This window comes from Chanos chanos, chromosome 11 (assembly GCF_902362185.1).
Source record: "Chanos chanos chromosome 11, fChaCha1.1, whole genome shotgun sequence".
Lineage (NCBI taxonomy): Eukaryota > Metazoa > Chordata > Actinopteri > Gonorynchiformes > Chanidae > Chanos > Chanos chanos.
The window spans coordinates 17,408,553-17,429,717 of NC_044505.1; the positions used below are offsets into that span (position 1 = coordinate 17,408,553).

At 39.4% G+C, this 21,165-nt stretch overlaps 5 non-coding genes across 5 annotated transcripts; 1 reads left to right on the top strand and 4 right to left on the bottom strand.

Annotated features, from left to right (window-relative positions):
- Positions 1-4,021: 4,021 nt before the first annotated feature.
- Positions 4,022-4,093, bottom strand: trnap-agg (transfer RNA proline (anticodon AGG)). Its single transcript has one exon. It is a non-coding gene; the product is annotated as a tRNA-Pro (tRNA).
- Positions 4,094-4,667: 574 nt separating this feature from the next.
- Positions 4,668-4,739, bottom strand: trnap-cgg (transfer RNA proline (anticodon CGG)). Its single transcript has one exon. It is a non-coding gene; the product is annotated as a tRNA-Pro (tRNA).
- A 3,743-nt stretch (positions 4,740-8,482) lies between these two features.
- On the top strand, positions 8,483-8,554 carry trnac-gca (transfer RNA cysteine (anticodon GCA)). The gene has a single exon. It is a non-coding gene; the product is annotated as a tRNA-Cys (tRNA).
- Positions 8,555-18,581: 10,027 nt separating this feature from the next.
- trnap-agg (transfer RNA proline (anticodon AGG)) lies at positions 18,582-18,653 on the bottom strand. The gene has a single exon. It is a non-coding gene; the product is annotated as a tRNA-Pro (tRNA).
- A 603-nt stretch (positions 18,654-19,256) lies between these two features.
- On the bottom strand, positions 19,257-19,328 carry trnap-cgg (transfer RNA proline (anticodon CGG)). Its single transcript has one exon. It is a non-coding gene; the product is annotated as a tRNA-Pro (tRNA).
- Positions 19,329-21,165: the final 1,837 nt, after the last annotated feature.

The following is a 21,165-nucleotide window of genomic DNA, read 5'->3' on the forward strand; positions in this document are numbered from 1 at the left end:
AACATCTGCACTCTCATAAATATCCACCATCATCTCCACTCTCTCTCCTCTGTCCAGTTCACTTCTGTCAGTATAGTTTACATTATCATAAATACCCACAGAGCTCTCCATTCTCTAATTCTCTAACACACAGTATTATCAGTGCTGTAGTTTCTGTTTGTTTAAGTCAATCTGTGTGTCTGCACTTCGTCTTTGTGTTGCATGCAACTGACTTTTTGAGAGGTGTGAAAAACAGTAACCACAGGAAGTCCAGCCTCCCATCATGCCACTCTGACAGAATATGCTCTTAGTGTTCAAGGGTCAGTTCTTTTCCACAAACTGCTCTTTAAAGCATAAAGTGCTGAGTTTAATGTTGGAAATTTGTTAAGTTTGTGTTTCTTAAGCATGTGTGTGTGTGTGTGTGTGGCTCTGTGTGTGCACGCATGTGCGTAAACTGCATTATAATTTCATGTTATTATTTTCTGTCAGTGTTGTTTTCATCCTCAAGAATATAATCTGACATCTTTGTTCTCCAATACACCATTATGCTGAGTTACAACCATTGAGTTGGTTTCTTATGCTTCTCTGTGGGTCTTACTGTCTCTAACGTGCTTTATCTTCACTCACTGGCAGAGAGGAAACCACAATACTAAAAAAACCATGAGAGACAGTTAGCTGAGAATGAACTTAAATGTGCAGGTATGTGTGAACTGAATGTCCAACTGAAACTGTCATTGGTGTAAAGACTGATCCCTTAATTGCTTCCTTTTAAGTGCCTTTGACCCTGTCACCAATTCCCTTTTCATCCTGTCTTTCTCTGTCTTTCTCCCTCCCACTTTCTGTCCACATCTGTGTGTGTGGCTCTGTGTGTGCACACATGTGTGTAAACTGCTCTATAATTTCATGTTATTATTTTCTGCCAGTGTTGTTTTCATCCTCAAATCTGACATCCTTGTTCTTCAATACATGATTATGCTGAGTTACAACCATTGATATGACTCTGTTTTGTACTGAGTTGGTTTCTTATGCTTCTCTGTGAGTCTAACTGCCACTAAGCTGCTTTATATTCACTTTTTCACTCGCAGAGAGGAAACCACAAAACTAAAAAAAACCAAAACATGCAAGGCATCTAGCTGAGAATGAGTTTAAATATGAACATATGTGTGAACTGAATGTCCAACTGAAACTGTCATTGGTGTAAAGACTGACCCCTTAATTGATTCTTTTCATGTGTCTTTGACCCTGTAACCAGTTTCCTTTCTCATTCTGTCTGTCAGCGTCTCTTTCTTTCTCACTACTTTCTGTCCACTTCTGTTTTTGAATTTTCAGCCCAACTTTCAGAATTCATGCTCTTAGCATTCAAAGGTTCTTTTTCACAAGCTGCTCTTTAAAGCACCCAGTTTCGTATTTCAGTGTACATATGTGTGTTTGTGTGCACATGTTGGTATTATAATTTCATGTTCTTATTTTCAGATGAAACACACAAACGTAATATTCAGTCATTGGTTTCGTTTGTGACATTCTGCATTAGCAGAGACTGTAAGTATCAGCATCAGACTCATTACTGCCATGGAAGTTGATTTGGATAAAATCAGCACATCAGTGTAGATTCTTAAGACTACATTACCCATAAGCCCCTTACAACGTTCTTAACAGAAACTTAAATAACATCTCTGCTGTCACTTCCTGTAACACATGAAAACCTGAACACACTTGTACATGGTACACGCACGCGCGCGCACACACACACACACACACACACACATATATAGAGAGAGAGAGCGAGAGAGGGATAGATAGATAGATAGATAGATAGATAGATAGATAGATAGATCGATCGATCACCACACATATGCATACCTAAACACACACTCACCAAATTGTCATGACCCAAGTTCACAAGTTCTCACTATCCCCCTCTGGTGGGCATATTGAGGTACAATTTCATTGTTCAGTCACTGCCTTGGTCCCTTGGGTGCAATCAGTTAATTATTCAGTCAGTGTGTTCACCTGTTTCTGTTAATCAAGCACTGTTTTCTGTCAGTGCAAATACCTTTGTTTCTTTGTGAAGTCTTGGTTCCATCTGACCTTACGTTGATATATGTAAGTACGATTTGAACATTCTGTCATAAAGCTTAGCTCACATGGAAGTCGGCTAACACTTCTCTGTCAGCACAGCAGATTGTAAAATTGTATCACATCAGACATATTGTAGCCAGCAAAGTCAACACATTAAATACCTGTAAGCTAAAGTTAGATAATGCGATTCAAGTTTTTCAGTCTTTCCAATGGACCCTCTCAGTCTTTGCTCCCTTCTGTTAACATTCAGAGTAGACCTCTCACTGACGAATAATTTTACATGTCGTCATCATTATATCAGGCTCCTGTAGCATAATAATGTGCGCTATGCAAAATAAGATTGTTAGAATCACTGAAGCCAACTAAATCAGACTCATGGAGGTTATACTGCCCTTATTGTGACAGTTAGTGTAGTGTATTATAATGCATATGTGAGGTGTAAATGATCAAAACACTAGTACATTTGTTTCATAACTGCTGTAATGTGTAAATGGCGAATTCTATGTTTTAATTTGTAAATAGTTGAACTTATGATGAAAGGGCAAATGTTCACATTTTCAGGGGGGCAGAGATGGGCCACAGTGACATTCCAGACTGATGGGCCATTAACAGTGGGATGGGGGACTATCACAGGTGTGTTGACACCTACCTCATCAATATTCATTATGTAGGCCTGTGGTTTTGAAAAAAAGAAAGTGTCATTCCAAAGTTATAACACTTCAGCAGTCAAACCACACGAAATTTCCGAATGCTTTAATCACATGGAAACCATGGAAACCAGCCTCCAAAGCACTCAACAGGTCAAAGTGAGGGATGCAGGACAAAATCTGAAATCTGGGGAGGACTATTACTGAGCTGAGTATTTCAGAGTCCTGTTCCTGATTAATGACCAGTTTAAGGTCAGGTTTCAACAGAGCGGTCGCTGAACCTCAGAGAGTTTGGAGAACACTCTGTTTACTGGGAACATCAGCCCATCACTAACTGAATCATATCCTGAGTTACACCACCAGTCTCTGTCAGCACAGCCACCCATGTTCCTGGCAAATGACACATTTGGCACTGTTGCGGAGGCTACCTGTGGAGGTCAGGTCTCTCTTTAGTGCGGTTGAAACCTTGATTCGGTTGCTCCTACTTGTCTCAATTTCAACTTCTGAGGGAGAGCGAAGTTTCAGCTCACTTTGACGCTTCAAAACGTGGCTCAGGTTCACAATGACACAACAAAGAATAAGCAGTACGGCAATCTGTCAGGTCCACCAGGAAAGCCTAGACCAGATAAATAACACACACATCTGTCAGGTCCACCAGGAAAGCCTAGACCAGATAAACAACACACACATCTGTCAGCAATTCGCTGCACAGACAGAGAAACGAAGACGAATATTCTCGTGATATTGTGATTTCTCAGTGATTTGTGATTTGTTCTGGAGGTTTAATAGAGTATGTGTGGTTCAGTAGGGCTGTATCGAATGCCACTTCTTGCTAATCGAATTTTAGCCAAGCTTTTTTGAACGAAGCTTCAAATGTCTCTGACGTGACGTGATCGTTTTGGCCTGATGTTTCGGAATACTTGACTTTCATCTCAGTAATATGAAAAAAGAGATGATGAATATGAGGATCTACAAGTCACACTTTTTTAAAATATAACACTCTTTAATAGACATTATTTACATCATCTGATCCAGAGCTCGCTGTCTTTGTTGTGTTGATGGTTGGCATTCCTTCCATAGTTGAGGATACCTAAACATTCAATTTACAATTTACAATTTGGTATTTAGCAGACGCTTTTAGCCAAAGCGACTCACAATAAGTGCACCAGTCAGAACCTACTGCCTCATAAACAGATCACAATAAGGCTGTTACTTAATTACCCACCCTATTAAGCTCCTGGAATTCTGTAACAGTAAACGATAATCACACTGGCAACCTCAGATTCCCACGAAAGACAAGTTCAAACCAATTAAAGGGGCTCGTCCAGGATTTGAACCTGGGATCTTTCGCACCCTAAGCAAGAATCATACCCCTAGACCAACGAGCCACTAAGTGTGTCTTTCCAAAGGTTAAAATTTCATCAGCCCTGACAGAAGGGGACGAAATTCCAAGATACTGCCAAACTCAGTTTCCCCAGAAAGAGAAGTTCGGACCAATTAAAGGGAGTTGTCCGAGATTTGAACGCAAGACCTCTCACCACCACAGCGAGAACCATGCTCCTAGGCCTACGAGCCACAAACTGCACTGTTCTGGAGGTTGAAATTTCGGCGACCCTGGCACAAGGGAACGAAATTTGAGGTGGATACCCACAAAAGACAAGTTCAGGCCAATTAAAGGGGCTTGTCTGAGATTTGAACCTCTCGCCACCAAAGCAAGAACCATACTCCTAGAGCAACGAAATGCAGCTTACACAAGGTTGAAATTTCGGCGGCCCTGGCAGGAGCAGACGAAATTTTGAGACAAAAGACGAGTTCAGGAGCTCTTGCACCCTAATCGAGAATCATACCCCTAGACCAACGAGCCACAAACTGCACTGTTCAGAAGGTTGAAATTTCAGCGGCCCTGGGCAGATGAAATTTTGAAGTGTTTTCCCACGAAAGACAAGTTCAGGTCAATTAAAGGGGCTCGTCCGGGAGTTGAACCCAGGACCTCTCACACCCGAAGCGAGAATCATACCCCTAGACCAACAAGCCATGAAACGTGATGTTCTGAAGGTTGAAATTTCAGTGGCCCTGGCAGAAGCAGATGAAATTTTGAGGTGGTTTCCTGCGAAAGACAAGTTCATGGCCAATTGAAGGGGCTCGTCCGGGAGTTGAACGCAAAACCACTCACACCCTAAATGAGAATCGTGCCTCTAGAACAACGAGCCACAAACCGCACTGTTCTGAAGGCTGAAGTTTCGGTGGCCCTGCCAGAAGGGGACGAAATTTTGAGGCGGTTTCCCACGAAAGACATGTTCAGACCAGTTAAAGGGGCTTGTCCCCCAACGAACAAAGAGGTGCAAAATCTCTCAAAAGCACACTACAATGCTTTTAAATCTGGTGACACAACAGCATACAGTGTCGCCAGATCAAACCTAAAAATAGGCATAAAAAAGGCTAAGGATATCCATATACAGCATGTAGTGGACCACTTCAACAGTGCCGACACCAGGAGCATGTAGCAAGGTATCAGGGCTATCACTGACTACAAGGACAACGCTGTCTGCCCGCATAGTGATGTCACACTATCCAACAAGCTCAACGCATTCTTCGCTTGCTTTGAAACCGGCAAGAGTGTGACAAGTGCAAGAATCCTGGCCCCGGCCACAGAGGATGAACAGGTTTTCACTACGAACACATTTGATGTACAGCACACGCTGCGGAGGGTCAACCCACGGAAAGCTGCAGGCCCAGACGGAGTTCCAGGATGGGTGCTTAATGACTTGTGCTGATCAGCTAGCTGAGGTATTCACAAGAATCTTCAACCTGTCTCTACCTCTGGCAACCGTCCCCAAGGGCCTGAAGTCAGCCATCGTAGTGCCAGTGCTGTAAGAAACAAACATCAGCACTCTGAAGGATTATCGCCCGGTTGCCCTCACAACAATGATAATGAAGTGCTTTGAAAGGTTGGTCCTCTCCCGCATCAAAGCCATGCTTCTCTGGACCCACACCAGTTCGCCTACAGAAGTAAAATTAAAGTATCCCTCCTGAAAAATATTTAAGTAAGACTAAAATAGTCACTCATTTACAATTTACAAAGTCAGTCAGTTTAACTCCACTTAGAGTACTTTTTTTTAGCAAGAGTACTTCTACTTGTACTTTATACAGCCCTGTTTGAGTGTATGTATGACATGAAATGAGTAAAAAGTGAATGAAAAGATGCATTAAACAAAGACTTTCCATCAAAAACACTTTATTTAAAAGAATGCAAAAATATGTTTGGACATTGGGCTAAAAAACCCCAAAAAAAATCACAGCCAAACAAAAGATTTAGTGAGTATATATCTCCAAAGTTAAAAGTTAAATTGAAAATATGTCGTCTCTAAATGTCCGCTTTAGCAATACACTAAAACTGATCATTTACATTTGTTTAAACAAGCTTTATCACATTAGGACATTATTTCATCAAAGTGCACTTCAGCAGAGTACACTAAAGCACAATTTAAATGTGCTTAGGTAACCATTATAACAAAGTTCCATTTTTTAAAGATCACCTCAGTGTGTCAAAAATACAGTTAATGTATTCCAGAACAGTGTGCTAAAGTAATACTTGAAATGTAGTAATTTAAAACATACTTTTTGTCAACACATTGAAGTATACTTAAAGTACATGTAATTAAAATACATTAAATCAAAAACAAACTTTTATTACTCTTCAGATACTTTACTTTACTGTTACTGTTAGTTTACTGTTAGTAGTATATGTTAATATACTACTAACATATTTAAGTATACTTCTTTTTCACAAGGGTATCCACTACTGTCCTGAGAGAAGACAGCAAACTCGATCTAACCAGGACAGGAGAAGAAGAGGGAGACACAGATGCCCAACTGCACAAGAGGATAAATACATCAGACTCTGTAGTTTTAGAACCAGATATCTCACAGGTCCTCAGTTGGCTGCTTCTTTACACATTAAACACCAAATCTCAGCATCATCTACAACAGTGAAAAGATGACTCTGGGATGTTCACCTTAAAGAAAAAGCCAAATCTAAAACAGGCCAATGAAAATGGGCAAAAGGACACAGGTGTTGGACAGTGGATGACTGGGAAAGAGTATTGTAGACAGATGAGTCTAAGTTTGAGTCTTTGGATGAAGGAGGAGAACATATGTGAGACACAGAGCAAGGGACAGGATGCTGGAGGAGTGTTTGATGCCTTCTGTCCAGCATGGCGGAGAAAATTTAATGAGTGAGAGAGGGTGAGCGGGCTCTTGTGAGAAGAGTTTCACCACAGGGTCAGAGAAAAATACCCTACAAGGCTGTCTCACCTCTGGGAAGAGCCACAGAAGGCATTTGCTGAAATTTCCCCTTAATATCCTCAAAGCCTGACAACTAGAATGCTAAAGGTATGCAAAGCTGTAATTGCAGCAAATGAAGGATTCTTTGATGAATGTAAAGTTTGATGAATAGAACAATTCTATGAAAAGAATGACAATATTATGACACTGTCATTGTAATTTCTGATTGATTTAATGCTACAGTGGTGAATGGAAGTATCAGTTTCCATAGAAAACAAGAATATTTCTGGGTGATTCCAAACTCTTTTGCTGTGAATATGAATGCTGATCAATGAACGATGTCACATCAAGTTCATACTTCTGGCATAAAATTTAATTATAAATAATCTTAATCACTGTGAAATGGTTAATTACAAGCTAATTATACGTTCATGATGTTCCACAAGGACATACAAAGCAGACCATAAATACACACAGGTATCTCTGTTGTCTCTAATGTACTATTGTTCTGCTCTTTTCCTTCTGTTAGTGATTCTGCCCACGCCCCCTTTTTCTGTTTGTTGCTTGGCACTCACTGTCATGACTGTGGGTGTAATTCCTTTTTTGGGCCATAGGGGTCCTCAGTCTTTTGTTTTGTCCCTGTCACATGTTCAGTTTCCCTGTTCATTATTGATGTATATGTACCACCTGTGGCTTGTCTTGTCTGTCTATTTAAACCATGGTCTTTTGTTCACCTGTTGCTTTGTCTTTGAGCCGTTTACCCCTGTATTCTTGAGCCCTGCTTCAAATAAGATTTCTGAGTTCTTGTCTTTGTTGGACTGTGTTGTGTTTTTGCTTTTTGGAGAAGTTGTGGCAATGGTGGCCAGTTTTCCCAGCTCAGTGTGCCTCCACCTGTACACTTATACATCTCCTCCATGTTAAATCATTCATTTCTAATGATGCCACATGCTACTATAAGACAGTATACAGGTTTTTTTAATAAAGAAGTGTGAAATTAAATATTTTTATGTATAGTATGTTTACAAGATACTCCTCCCCAAATTTTTATATAGAATGTGCTAGAAGCAGATACCAGTCACACTTTGTATAGAATATTTAACAGCATATACTGCTCTTTCCAGGACTCAGTATTGATGACAACCTACCTCAAAAGGAAATGCTTTAAATTTGCTCCTGATTTCTTGGCCTGACTTCTCCAGAGTCTCTGCGAACTAGTAGAACCTGCTACATGCTGACCATTATAAGCAGGGAAAGCAGTGTAGCTGAATGGTAAGCATATGAATGAGGGTTAAAATCGTCCTGGTTTAGATCTGGTTGCTGCCTTCTGTTTTTTCAGCTTCATGCTATAACTGACATTGGTCTTTTTGCTCTATAACAATAGGTTTTTTTTTATCTGGTCCTGGGCACCTGGATAAGGACACACTCTCTACTCTGGCTTAGTATTATAACACCTCATACTAGTTCTCATCATGTTGCTATCATGTCTTGCATGTGGGGGTATAGCTCAGTGGTAGAGCATTTGACTGCAGATCAAGAGGTCCCAGGTTCAAATCCAGGTGCCCCCTTATTTTGAGGTACTTGCTGTGTGTAAGGTATAGTTGAATGACAGTAACACTGGTCTGTTTACTCTAAAGCAGTAACAGGTTTACTCACATCCAGTCCTGGATGATCAGATTCCTGACCAGGTGATTATATTCATTTGAAACAAACAAAAAACCTTTTGTTCTCTCTGATGGTCCAAGGAGTCCCAACAGCTGATTACCTGTATTAAGACCAGTCTGTCACAGTGGTCCTATATGTCACAGTAGATTACGTGTATAGAGACCAGTCTGTAACAGTGGTTGTATCTATTTTAGTAGATTACCTGTATTAAGACCAGTCTGTCACAGCGGTTGTATCTATCACAGTGGATTACCTGTATTAAGACCAGTCTGTCACAGTGGTCCTATATATCACAGTGGATTACCTGTATTAAGACCAGTCTGTCACAGTGGTTCTATATATCACAGTGGATTACCTGTTTATAGTCACAGTAATTTCACATGACTGTGGTCAGGGAACGACATGGCACAGTGCTTCCAGGAAGGCTACAAACAACAAGAGTTTTCAGTTCTAAAGTAGGATATGGAATCATAAGCCCATTTTAAAGTATTGCAGAGTGCATAAATGTCCATTATCTGCTTGGATGGTCCATTTCTGGAATGGAGAAACACCAGGCCAGGGAAATCACCTGGAAGCTCTTCAGCTCATTCTCCTGTGTGTATCACACTCTGAAAAGATCCTTCAGTCACTCCAGTCATCCTGCTCTCTCTTATCCCACAAGTGGAAGAAATTCTCTTACATAAATCCATTACAATTTACAATTTAGCATTTGGCAGACGCTTTTAGCCAAAGTGACTTACAATCAGTGCATCACATTAAATGTTCCCAAACCCACTGTCCCGTAATTCTTTTTTTTATGTATTATGAATCATGAATTTGATTATACAAAAACAAAACAAAACAAAAACAAAACAAAACAAAACAAAGCCCAGACAAATATGTCCCTACGAATTTACATAGTCGAATCTGATTTGTCAAATCTTGCCTCTAGTCGACTGATCGTCCAAACTTTTTTTTTTTCCCCCCTCATTGATCCGTATACTCATTTGAGACATTGCCTTCAATTTCTCCCGCGCCAGAGAAATGAGCCTACGCCCAGTTAAACAATTTGCCTGCCTGTTGCCTCCTACCAGCTGCCTCATCATCTGATGCGTTCAATGTCAAAACACCGGCAGTTCTCCAGGTAATAGTCCACATACCACACGGATCTTCCCACTGTAGGTGACGAGACTGAGGGGACAGGAGTGCGGTATGGCAGCTTTTATGACCTTTATGTTCTTTCCCAAGAGGAACTACAGAAGACCTAAGATCCCATCGGTTTACGGGTAATTCATGGTCCATTGTGGTCTGGAAAATTTTAGCATTCAGTACTCAGCATCTAGAATTTTTTTTTTTTTTTGGTAAAAATGCATTGCGATGGTTTATTTCTCCATTCTGTAGAAACACATCCTGATAATGACTATGATGATTTTGTTAAAGAATATATATATATATATATATATATATATATATATATATATTTCACTCTAATATTAAGAGGAAATAATCGTTTTTTGTTGTGGAAATGACTGTTGTCATATTTCTTTTAAAATCTCATGATATGTTAGCCTGTTAAGTCAATTTTAGAGTTAGCATTAAATATACACGCAAAAAAACCCCAATATTAACAGAAATTTGGCCAGTTGTTTTAACATTCATATGGAATATGAGCTGTTTAGAGATAACACCCAATAAACATATTCCCCATTTAACTCATATTTACCTTGATTTTTCCTCTTACCCCCTCTAGAGGTCACTCTTTCCTCCAGCCACATGTTCCCCTGTTGAGTGGCTGTTGCTATGGTTACCAAGTATACAAACCTTAAAACATGATCCTCGAATTCTGTTTTGTACAGTGTGGTGGAAATGACAGTGAACCCAAGGGACAAGTGTTCTTTTTATGAAAAATACAAGAAAATGTGAAGAAATATTACTATACATAGTATATTTTGTTAAAATAGGCATTAATGTCCAATGTGTATTTGAACTCCACATTATTTAAATATCAAATTCAAAATTAAGCAGGATTGAAGGCAATATAGTAAAAACCATACATAGAAGGCCTCTTATCACATAGTAAAATGAATGACTGAGCTATTATTTATTTATTAGAAGTTCCTCTTGGTGTGAAGTAAGTGTGACAAAAGTAAAAATGTAGAAATGTTCTTTTGTTTTTCTTATTACTGCCAGGGATACAAAAATGACCATAGTTGAAGAATCACCCTTCCATTTTAATTTTGACTCCGTTTTCTTATGATAACATGTTATTTTTCTATGTTTTTTCAAGATCACGAAATAACAAAACTTTGTTTTCCTGTGATAATGACATAATAAATTCGTTATTACAGGAAGACAGTTGTTTTCTTGAGATTTGAATTAATAAAGAGGCCTACGACCTGTTTCCTCTGTTCTTTTGTTAAACAGAGCACACAGTCTGGTTAACGCTGCGTCTTAAGCGTGTGTTTCTTTAGCATGTGGTCATGTTAAACTGTGGGAAATTCATGTTTTCACCCTCTTAGATTAAAAAGGGCTGTCAGGTGAGAGGAAGAGTGAGTATAAAACCTGTGATAAAAATGTTACTTTTCAGACACTCTGAAAAGTCATAGTCAGACATTAGTGATCAATACAAGCTGCATGATATTGATATACATGTGTTTCATCACACCTGATAAAGAAATGAGTTCATTTTTCACTATTAAGTAAGCACCTGATGTTAAGATGAAGTTATGGTGGAAGTTGACATTTGAGATGTTGTGGACCTGTTTTCTCAGTAGAAAAATTGGACAATGTGAGGAACTGACAGACATTGTAAGACTTGGTGAAAGTGATTTATAACCAGTAAATGCAGTTATACATGGTTGTAAATCAAGTTTTTAAGCTTTAATGACATCTCTGCAGAGTCACAGCAATCATGACAACAATTTTAGAAAAAAAAGTTGAAGTAAAAGAGAGAACTCTCAACAACAACAACAACAACAACAACAACAACAACAACAACAACAGCTGAGAACTACAACCTCAACAACAAAACATCTTTAACTTTGTTAGAACTAATATATGAATTAAAAATAAAACATGAAAATGCAGATATTAATGCATATAAATACCATTATTCTTATTTCTTTTTTTTTTTCCCGCCCAAAACCAAAATTTGTGAAACGTTCATGAGAAGAAAATTTGATGACTTAAATTTGTCTAATTGTGCGTTGATACTTTCTTCTCACAAATATATTTAATTTTGCCGTCACATGATACATCATTCCAAGCGTCAGGTCTGTCAAGAACAGCACAGTCCTCATTTCCTGACTGTCCACTGTTATTAGGCTCCCCTTTACCCCAGTACCTGAAATAACACAGAGAATCAGTCTGTCTAATGTATTTCTCATACTGAACAATAGACTGAGTGTTAATAAATGTTAACTGTCTCATGACCGGAGTTAAAATCAGTGATCTCTTACCCAGTGTTCAGTGCTGTACCATCCACCCATTTCCACACCGTCTCTGTGTTTATGTCAGTCAGACCAATCCAAAGGCCTTCCACAGATCTTCCACAGACTATTAACAAACTCCTGATGATGATGCACAAAATGAACAATTAGTTATCCAGGTAGAGCAGTGTGTCTGAGAATGCATGAGAATACACACACACACAGGAATGCTGCCCACTGCCCCTGCGTTTGGTGTGTGTGGACACTACTGGTGTGTTGGATGGGTTAAATGCAGAGGACCAATTCACTGTTCAGTGTGTGTGTGCAATCACCGAAACCTAACTTAACTATAGAAAGCTTGTTTTTTTTCATGGACTGTTAAAATTTGTACCAACACAGACTTTGTTAACAGTTTGATTATATTTATGTAGTTCTCTCTTTAGTCTGCTCTCTCCCTCTCTCTCTCTCTTTCTCTCTCTCGCACTCTCTTATGCCATCTCATCTGCATCCATCTATGAGCATTCATCTTCTCGTGGTTGCTGAAATAATTGACTCACAATTTACAATTTACAGTTTGGCATTTGGCAGACGCTTTTAGCCAAAGCTACTTACAATCAGTGCATCGGTCGGATCCCTAATACCTCATAAGCAGACAGCTCATAAGACTGAGCGTCAATTTACTCCTTTGTATTGCGCCCCTGGAATTCTTTGACAAATGTAGAGACAAGACAAGGGTTTTTTTTTTTTCTTTTTTTTTTTATGTTTAATGAGGTTAGGCATTGGGGGATAGGTAGGTTCTGAAGAGGTGGGTTTTCAGTTTCTTGCAGAAGATTCTTGCAGTCCTAACATTATCCATTATTTGGTTAACTAATCATCACTCACATTTGTTCTGTGTAATCAAGCCACTATGACACTCCTGTTTGCCCTGATTATTGTTGAGTCTTTGCCTGTGTGTTGGATAATGTCTTGGATAATGAGTGATCTAGTCCTCTGAGACCTGAGTTCACTTTAATAAACCACTACTGCATCCAGGCCCATTTTCTAACTGTGATAGACTCTCTCTCTCTCTCTCTCTCTCTTCCTCACACAAACACACACACACACACACACACACCTGCTCCTTTCTGTTGTTTATTATCACCAAATCTGCTCCTCTGTCCCTGCAGTCCTGTCTGCTCTCACTCCAGCTCTTCTCTTCAGTAGAGATGTTGTACAGACTGGAACTGAAGTAAAACCATCCCTGCAGAATGTCTTTATCTGTAAACAGAATAAGTAGAAAAAGAACTGAGAGCAACTTACATGTATTAACTCAAACACTCACTTATGTATGTGCATACACACACACATACACACACGCATACACACATTTATCACATATTTATAGTAGATATAACCAATGCAAGACTCCCAGAGAAAATATCCCAGAGATGCAGCTACGAATGTCACAAATGTCTGAATTCATATAAAATAATGTATGTGGAACTTCAGGATATTTTTACACATGCATTAATGAAAGGGCCCCTTATTTACAGAAATTCTCAGGCATTTGTAAACATAAACATCTCGGAATATGAGGACCAAACAAAAGATTGTGCTGAAAAATCTAAACAACTAACAAAAAATGTGAATTTACTGAAGCATATACATAGGAATGTGATTTTACTAAAACATGCACATAAAATTTTTCACTCACCCAAATCAGAAAGGCTGCACCGGTATCCTCCGGGCTTTCGCTGTAACTCATCTCTCTTCTTATTCAAGCTATCTAAACTGGTCTGTAACTGGTCTTTCTGTTTCAGCAGGTTGTTATATCTCTTCTGTAAATCCTCTCTCTCTGTAGCTGCTTTTTGATTATCAGATTGTAACTGGTTATTCTGTTTAAGTAGGTCATTATATCTGTTCTGTAAATCCTCTCTCTGTAGCTGCTTTTTGATTATCATATTGTAACTGGTCTCTCTCTGTTATCAGTTTGTTATAACTGCTTTGTAGAAGGTCTCTCTGTATGGTTAAGTTGTTGTAACTGGCTTTTATCTGATCACTTTCTTCAGTCACATTTCTAAAATTTTTTTGTAACTGTTCAAACTTTAAAATAGACAAGACACTCAGCACTATGATGACAGCCAGCAGGAGAACACACAGCAGCCCCAGACACACTGCAGTCAGTCTGTAGCATCTGTCACTTCCTGAGGAGACAAACAGACAGACATTTTGTCACTACATCTAGCAAGTCTTCTGATTAAATGAGATTCATTAATGATACTGTAGATAATCACACTTTCACAAGCCTTTAACTCACTCTCTCTCTCATACACACAAACACACCAAATCACACACATTATGTACTGGTTCTATTCTTATCTAAACTCTTTCATGGCAGAAAGGCCCAATTCTTCCAATGGAACCCTGAGGATAATAACTTGGGTGATATTTGACATAGGTTTCCTCATTCTTTTAAGGTAACTTTCTTTCATGTAATTCACCCAGTTTCCTTATGGTTTTGTGTATGGTTTTGTCTAGTAAAATATCCCCTACTGTGTTACTAATAGTAAATGAGTGGAGCCAAAAACAGCTGTTCTCATTCGCCATTAAAATGTTTCATCTATTAATTTACTTCTTGCAATTTTTCAACTGGAGACAAAATGAATATGGCTGCTATCAAATCAGGTTTGGTATCACATTTGTATAAGAAAGTTTATCCAGTGAATACAAATATACACTCATCCTGTGTAAGAAGTACCTGTGTGTTGAGTTGCTGGGTGATTTTTTTTAGTGGAGGTGTCGTCTCTCTGTGTGTTGGTGTCTGTTGTTCTCACAGCATCTGCACTCTCATAAATATCCATCATCATCTTCACTCTCTCTACTCTGTCCAGTTCACTTCTTCCAATATAGTTTACATTATGATAAATACACAGTCATCTCCATTCTCTAATTCTCTAACACACACAATTACACTGAGTTAAAGCTGTAGTCCCTGTATGTTTGAGTCAGTCTGTATGTCTGCACTTCTGTCTTTGTGCATGCAACTGACTCTTTCAGAGGCGTGAAAACCTTTGACCACAGGAAGTCCAGCCCCCCATCATGTCACTCTGACAGAATGTGCACTTAGTGTTCAAAGGTCAGTTCTTTTCCACAAGCTGCTCTTTAAAGCATAAAGTACTGAGTTTAGCGTTGCAGATTTGTGCATGTGTTTGTTAAGCATGTGTGTGTGTGTGTGTGGCTCTGTGTGTGCACACATGTGTGTAAACTGCTCTATAATTTCATGTTATTATTTTCTGCCAGTGTTGTTTTCATCCTCAAATCTGACATCCTTGTTCTTCAATACACGATTATGCTGAGTTACAACCATTGATATGACTCTGTTTTGTACTGAGTTGGTTTCTTATGCTTCTCTGTGAGTCTTACTGCCACTAAGCTGCTTTATATTCACTTTTTCACTCGCAGAGAGGAAACCACAAAACTAAAAAAAAACAAAACATGCGAGGCATCTAGCTGAGAATGAGTTTAAATATGAACATATGTGTGAACTGAATGTCCAACTGAAACTGTCATTGGTGTAAAGACTGACCCCTTAATTGATTCTTTTCATGTGTCTTTGACCCTGTCACCAGTTTCCTTTCTCATTGTGTCTGTCAGCGTCTCTTTCTCTCTCCTACTTTCTGTCCACTTCTGTTTTTGAGTTTTTCAGTCCAACTTTCAGAATTCACGCTCTTAGCATTCAAAGGTTCTTTGTCACAAGCTGCTCTTTAAAGCACCCAGTTTCGTATTTCAGTGTACATATGTGTGTTTGTGTGCACATGTTGGTATTATAATTTCATGTTCTTATTTTCAGATGAAACACACAAATGTAATATTCAGTCATTGGTTTTGTTTGTGACATTCTGCATTAGCAGAAACTGTAAGTATCAGCATCAGACTCATTACTGCCTCGGAAGTTGATTTGGATCAAATCAGCACGTCAGTGTAGATTCTTAAGACTACATTACCCATAACCCCCCTACAATGATCTTAACAGAAACTTAAATAACATGTCACTTCCTGTAACACATGAAAACCTGAACACACTTGTGTGTGGGTGTACACGGTACACGCACGCGCGCACACACACACACACACACACACACACATATATAGAGATGGAGAGAGGGATAGATAGATAGACAGATAGATAGATAGATAGATAGATAGATAGATAGATAGATAGATAGATCACCACACATATGCATACCTAAACACACACTCACCAAATTGTCATGACCCAAGTTCACAAGTTCTCACTATCCCCCTCTGGTGGGCATATAGAGTTACAATTTCATTGTTTAGTCACTGCCTTGTTCCCTTGGGTGCAATCAGTTAATTATTCAGTCAGTGTGTTCACCTGTTTCAGTAGATCAAGCACTGTTTTCTGTCAGTGTAAATACCTTTGTTTCTTTGTGAAGTCTTGGTTCCATCTGACCTTACGTTGATAAATTTAAGTACGATTTGAACGTTCTGTCATAAAGCTTAGCTCACATGGAAGTCGGCTTACACCTCTCTGTCAGCACAGCAGACTGTAAAATTGTATCACATCAGACATATTGTAGCCAGCAAAGTCAACACATTGACAATACACAATAACAAAATTGAATCACATCCTGTTGCTATTTATAGCCATCTTCAAAAGACTGAACAATTAAATAAGTTTACTTTGACACAGCGCCTGCTATACACAAACACTGCTATATTTTAACACGAGTTACGCGTCGCACTACAACTGGCTACCTCAAGTGGTTCACTTCTCTCAAATAGTTGAGTATTCTTAAGAAGCTAACGTAAAACGAAACGCAAAACTGATATGTGGGTTGAATCTCATGACAAATCTAAAACAATCAGGGGGCCGCACGTGGCCGGTACTTTGAGACCCCTGAGCTAGAATAGGAGAAATCTAGCAGTCTGGTGTTCTGCAAGTTTTGCAAGGATGCCCCCATGACACTTGCAGGTTCCTCTCTCTTTGTCTCTGGAAACCTGCATATGAGGTGCGATGCGGTCGTAAAACATTCATTAGCAATTTTGCTTCAGTTAATCTTTCCGGTTGGTGTGCTGGTGTGTTTAATTGCATGATAGTGATGCATTAAGTTTAAGTCTATGAAAACAGAACTGACTGTGCGCTCAGATTTTTGCCTGTTCTCCTAAATTTTTGAACTTGGGTACACAAGTGGGACACACAAGAGTAGAGCCCTGTATACAAGTATGATAACTTTCATGTAGTGTTCTACAGTCATTTAACCAGAACGCTCTGCAAGCTTTTACCTCTGACTTGTTGTCGGGAGAGAGCGTTCTTGGTATTCAAAGGAACGAACTTACTTCTCTGTGTTGTGTGAAACATGTCTTACCTTTCGGTAATTAAATTTAACAGTGAGGCACGGAGGCGCAGGAGAAAGACTGCACTGATGAGAAGGACAGTAATTGCTTTACTTGTACAGCAGGAGATTAGTGTAAGTACAATACAGAAATTTTAGCAGCAGAATAAGCAGTTGCTTTAGCTTGTTAGCTTTTGTTGTTGGGAGCAAACATTATGCTGTAGCGGTTCTAGCTCATTCAGTTGGTGTGAAATAAGAAAATATAGAGATCCAAACAGTGCTAAAAATTCTTTCTTGTCCATTTCTTCTTCAAATCTTTAGTGCTGTTTAGTAATGTTTCTGTTAGCTAACGAGCTAGGAGATGCTAAGTATAGGGAGACCATTCAGCATGAGAGATCAGAGGATTGAAGTGCATGAGGAGATTAACAACAACCAACAAATACATAAAAAGGCTGAAATGCATTTCCCACAATCCACAGAAGTTTGATCATATTTATTTCAAAAGTATCTACAGGGTTCGTACGGTCATGAAAAACCTGGAAAAGTCATGGAATTTGAAAATAGCAATTTCCAAGCCTGGAGAAGTTTTAGAAAAATAAATAAACCCAGAACATTTTGGAAAAGTCCAGGAAATTTGCTTCACAGATAGGTTTTTAATAGAGTATATGTGGTTCAGTAGGGCTGTATCGAATGCCACTTCTTGCTAATCGAATTTTAGCCAAGCTTTTTTGAATGAAGCTTGAAATGTCTCTGACGTGACGTGATCGTTTTGGCCTGATGTTTCGGAATACTTGACTTTCAACTCAGTAATATGAAAAAAGAGATGATGAATATGAGGAACTACAAGTCACACTTTTTTAAAATGTAACACTCTTTAATAGACATTATTTACATCATCTGATCCAGAGTTCGCTGTCTTTGCTGTGTTGATGGTTGGCATTCCTTCCATAGTTGAGGATACCTAAACATTCAATTTACAATTTACAATTTGGTATTTAGCAGACGCTTTTAGCCAAAGCGACTCACAGTAAGTGCACCAGTCAGAACCTACTGCCTCATAAACAGATCACAATAAGGCTGTTACTTAATTACCCACCCTATTAAGCTCCTGGAATTCTGTAACAGTAAACGATAATCACACTGGCAATCTCAGATTCCCACGAAAGACAAGTTCAAACCAGTTAAAGGGGCTCGTCCGGGATTTGAACCCGGGACCTCTCGCACCCTAAGCGAGAATCATACCCCTAGACCAACGAGCCACTAAATGTGTCTTTCCAAAGGTTAAAATTTCATCAGCCCTGACAGAAGGGGACGAAATTTTAAGATACTGCCAAACTCAGTTTCCCCAGAAAGAGAAGTTCGGACCAATTAAAGGGAGTTGTCCGAGATTTGAACGCAAGACCTCTCGCCACCACAGCCAGAACCATACTCCTAGACCAACGAGCCACAAACTGCACTGTTCTGAAGGTTGAAATTTCGGCGGCCCTGGCACAAGGGAATGAAATTTGAGGTGGATACCCACAAAAGACAAGTTCAGGCCAATTAAAGGGGCTTGTCTGAGATTTGAACCTCTCGCCACCAAAGCAAGAACCATACTCCTAGAGCTACGAAATGCAGCTTACACAAGGTTGAAATTTCGGCGGTCCTGGCAGGAGCAGACGAAATTTTGAGACGCTGCCAACCTTGGCTTCCCACGAAAGACAAGTTCAGGAGCTCTTGCACCCTAATCGAGAATCATACCCCTAGACCAACGAGCCACAAACTGCACTGTTCAGAAGGTTGAAATTTCAGCGGCCCTGGCAGAAGCAGATGAAATTTTGAAGCGGTTTCCCACGAAAAAGACAAGTTCAGGTCAATTAAAGGGGCTCGTCCGGGAGTTGAACCCGGGACCTCTCGCACCCGAAGCGAGAATCATACCCCTAGAACAACGAGCCACAAACCGCACTGTTCTGAAGGTTGAAATTTCGGCGGCCCTGCCAGAAGGGGACGAAATTTTGAGGCGGTTTCCCACGAAAGACATGTTCAGACCAGTTAAAGGGGCTTGTCCCCCAACGAACAAAGAGGTGCAAAATCTCTCAAAAGCACACTACAATGCTTTTAAATCTGGTGACACAACAGCATACAGTGTCGCCAGATCAAACCTAAAAATAGGCATAAAAAAGGCTAAGGATATCCATATACAGCATGTAGTGGACCACTTCAACAGCGCTGACACCAGTGCTGACGCATTCTTCGCTTGCTTTGAAACCGGCAACAGTGTGACAAGTGCAAGAATCCTGGCCCCGGCCACAGAGGATGAACAGGTTTTCACTACGAACACATTTGATGTACAGCACACGCTGCGGAGGGTCAACCCACGGAAAGCTGCAGGCCCAGACGGAGTTCCAGGACCTGTGCTTAATGACTTGTGCTGATCAGCTGGCTTAGGTATTCACAAGAATCTTCATCCTGTCTCTACCTCTGGCAACCGTCCCCAAGGACCTGAAGTCAGCCATCATAGTGCCAGTGCTGTATAAAACAAACATCAGCACTCTGAAGGATTATCGCCCGGTTGCCCTCAGAACAACGATAATGAAGTGCTTTGAAAGGTTGGTCCTCTCCCACATCAAAGCCATCATCTCTGCTTCTCTGGACCCACACCAGTTCGCTTAGAGAAGTAAAGTTAAAGTATCCCTCCTGAAAAATATTTAAGTAAGACTAAAATAGTCACTCATTTACAATTTACAAAGTCAGTCAGTTTAACTCTACTTAGAGTACTTTTTTTTTTAGCAACAGTACTTCTACTTGTACTTTATATAGCCCTGTTTGAGTGTATGTATGACATGAAGTGAGTAAAAAGTGAATGAAAAAATGCATTAAAGACAGACTTTCCATCAAAAACACTTTATTTAAAAGAGTGCAAAAATATGTTTGGACATTGGGTTAAAAGTTTCCCCAGCCAAAAAAAACAAACAAACAAAAAAAATCACAGCCAAACAAAAGATTTAGTGAGTATATATCTCCAAAGTTAAAAGTTAAATTGAAAAAATGTTGTCTCTAAATGTCCGCTTTAGCAATACACTAAAACTGATCATTTACATTTGTTTAAACAAGCTTTATCACATTAGGACATTATTTCATCAAAGTGCACTTCAGCAGAGTACACTAAAGCACAGTTTAAATGTGCTTGGGTAACCATTATAACGAAGTTTTTTAAAAGATCACCTCAGTGTGTCAAAAATACAGTTAATGTATTCCAGAACAGTGTGAAATGTAATAATTTAAAACATACTTTTTGACAACATATTGAAGTATACTTAAAGCGCATGTAATTAAAATACATTAAATCAAAAACACACTTTTATTACTCTTCAGATACTTCCGATATACTACTAACATCTTTAAGTATACTTCTTTTTCACAAGAGTATCCACTACTGTCTGGAGAGAAGACAGCAAACTCGATCTAACCAGGACAGGAAAAGAAGAGGGAGACACAGATGCCCAACTGCACAAGAGGATAAATACATTAGACTCTGTAGTTTTAGAACCAGATATCTTGCAGGTCCTCAGTTGGCTGCTTCTTTACACATTAAACACCAAGTCCCAGCGTCATCTACAACAGTGAAAAGATGACTTAGGGATGTTCGCCTTAAAGAAAAAGCCAAATCTGAACCAGGCCAATGAAAAGGAAAGGTTAAAATGGGCAAAAGGACACAGATGCTGGACAGTGGATGACTGGGAAAGAGTATTGTAGACAGATGAGTCTAAGTTTGAGAGTTTGGATGAAGGA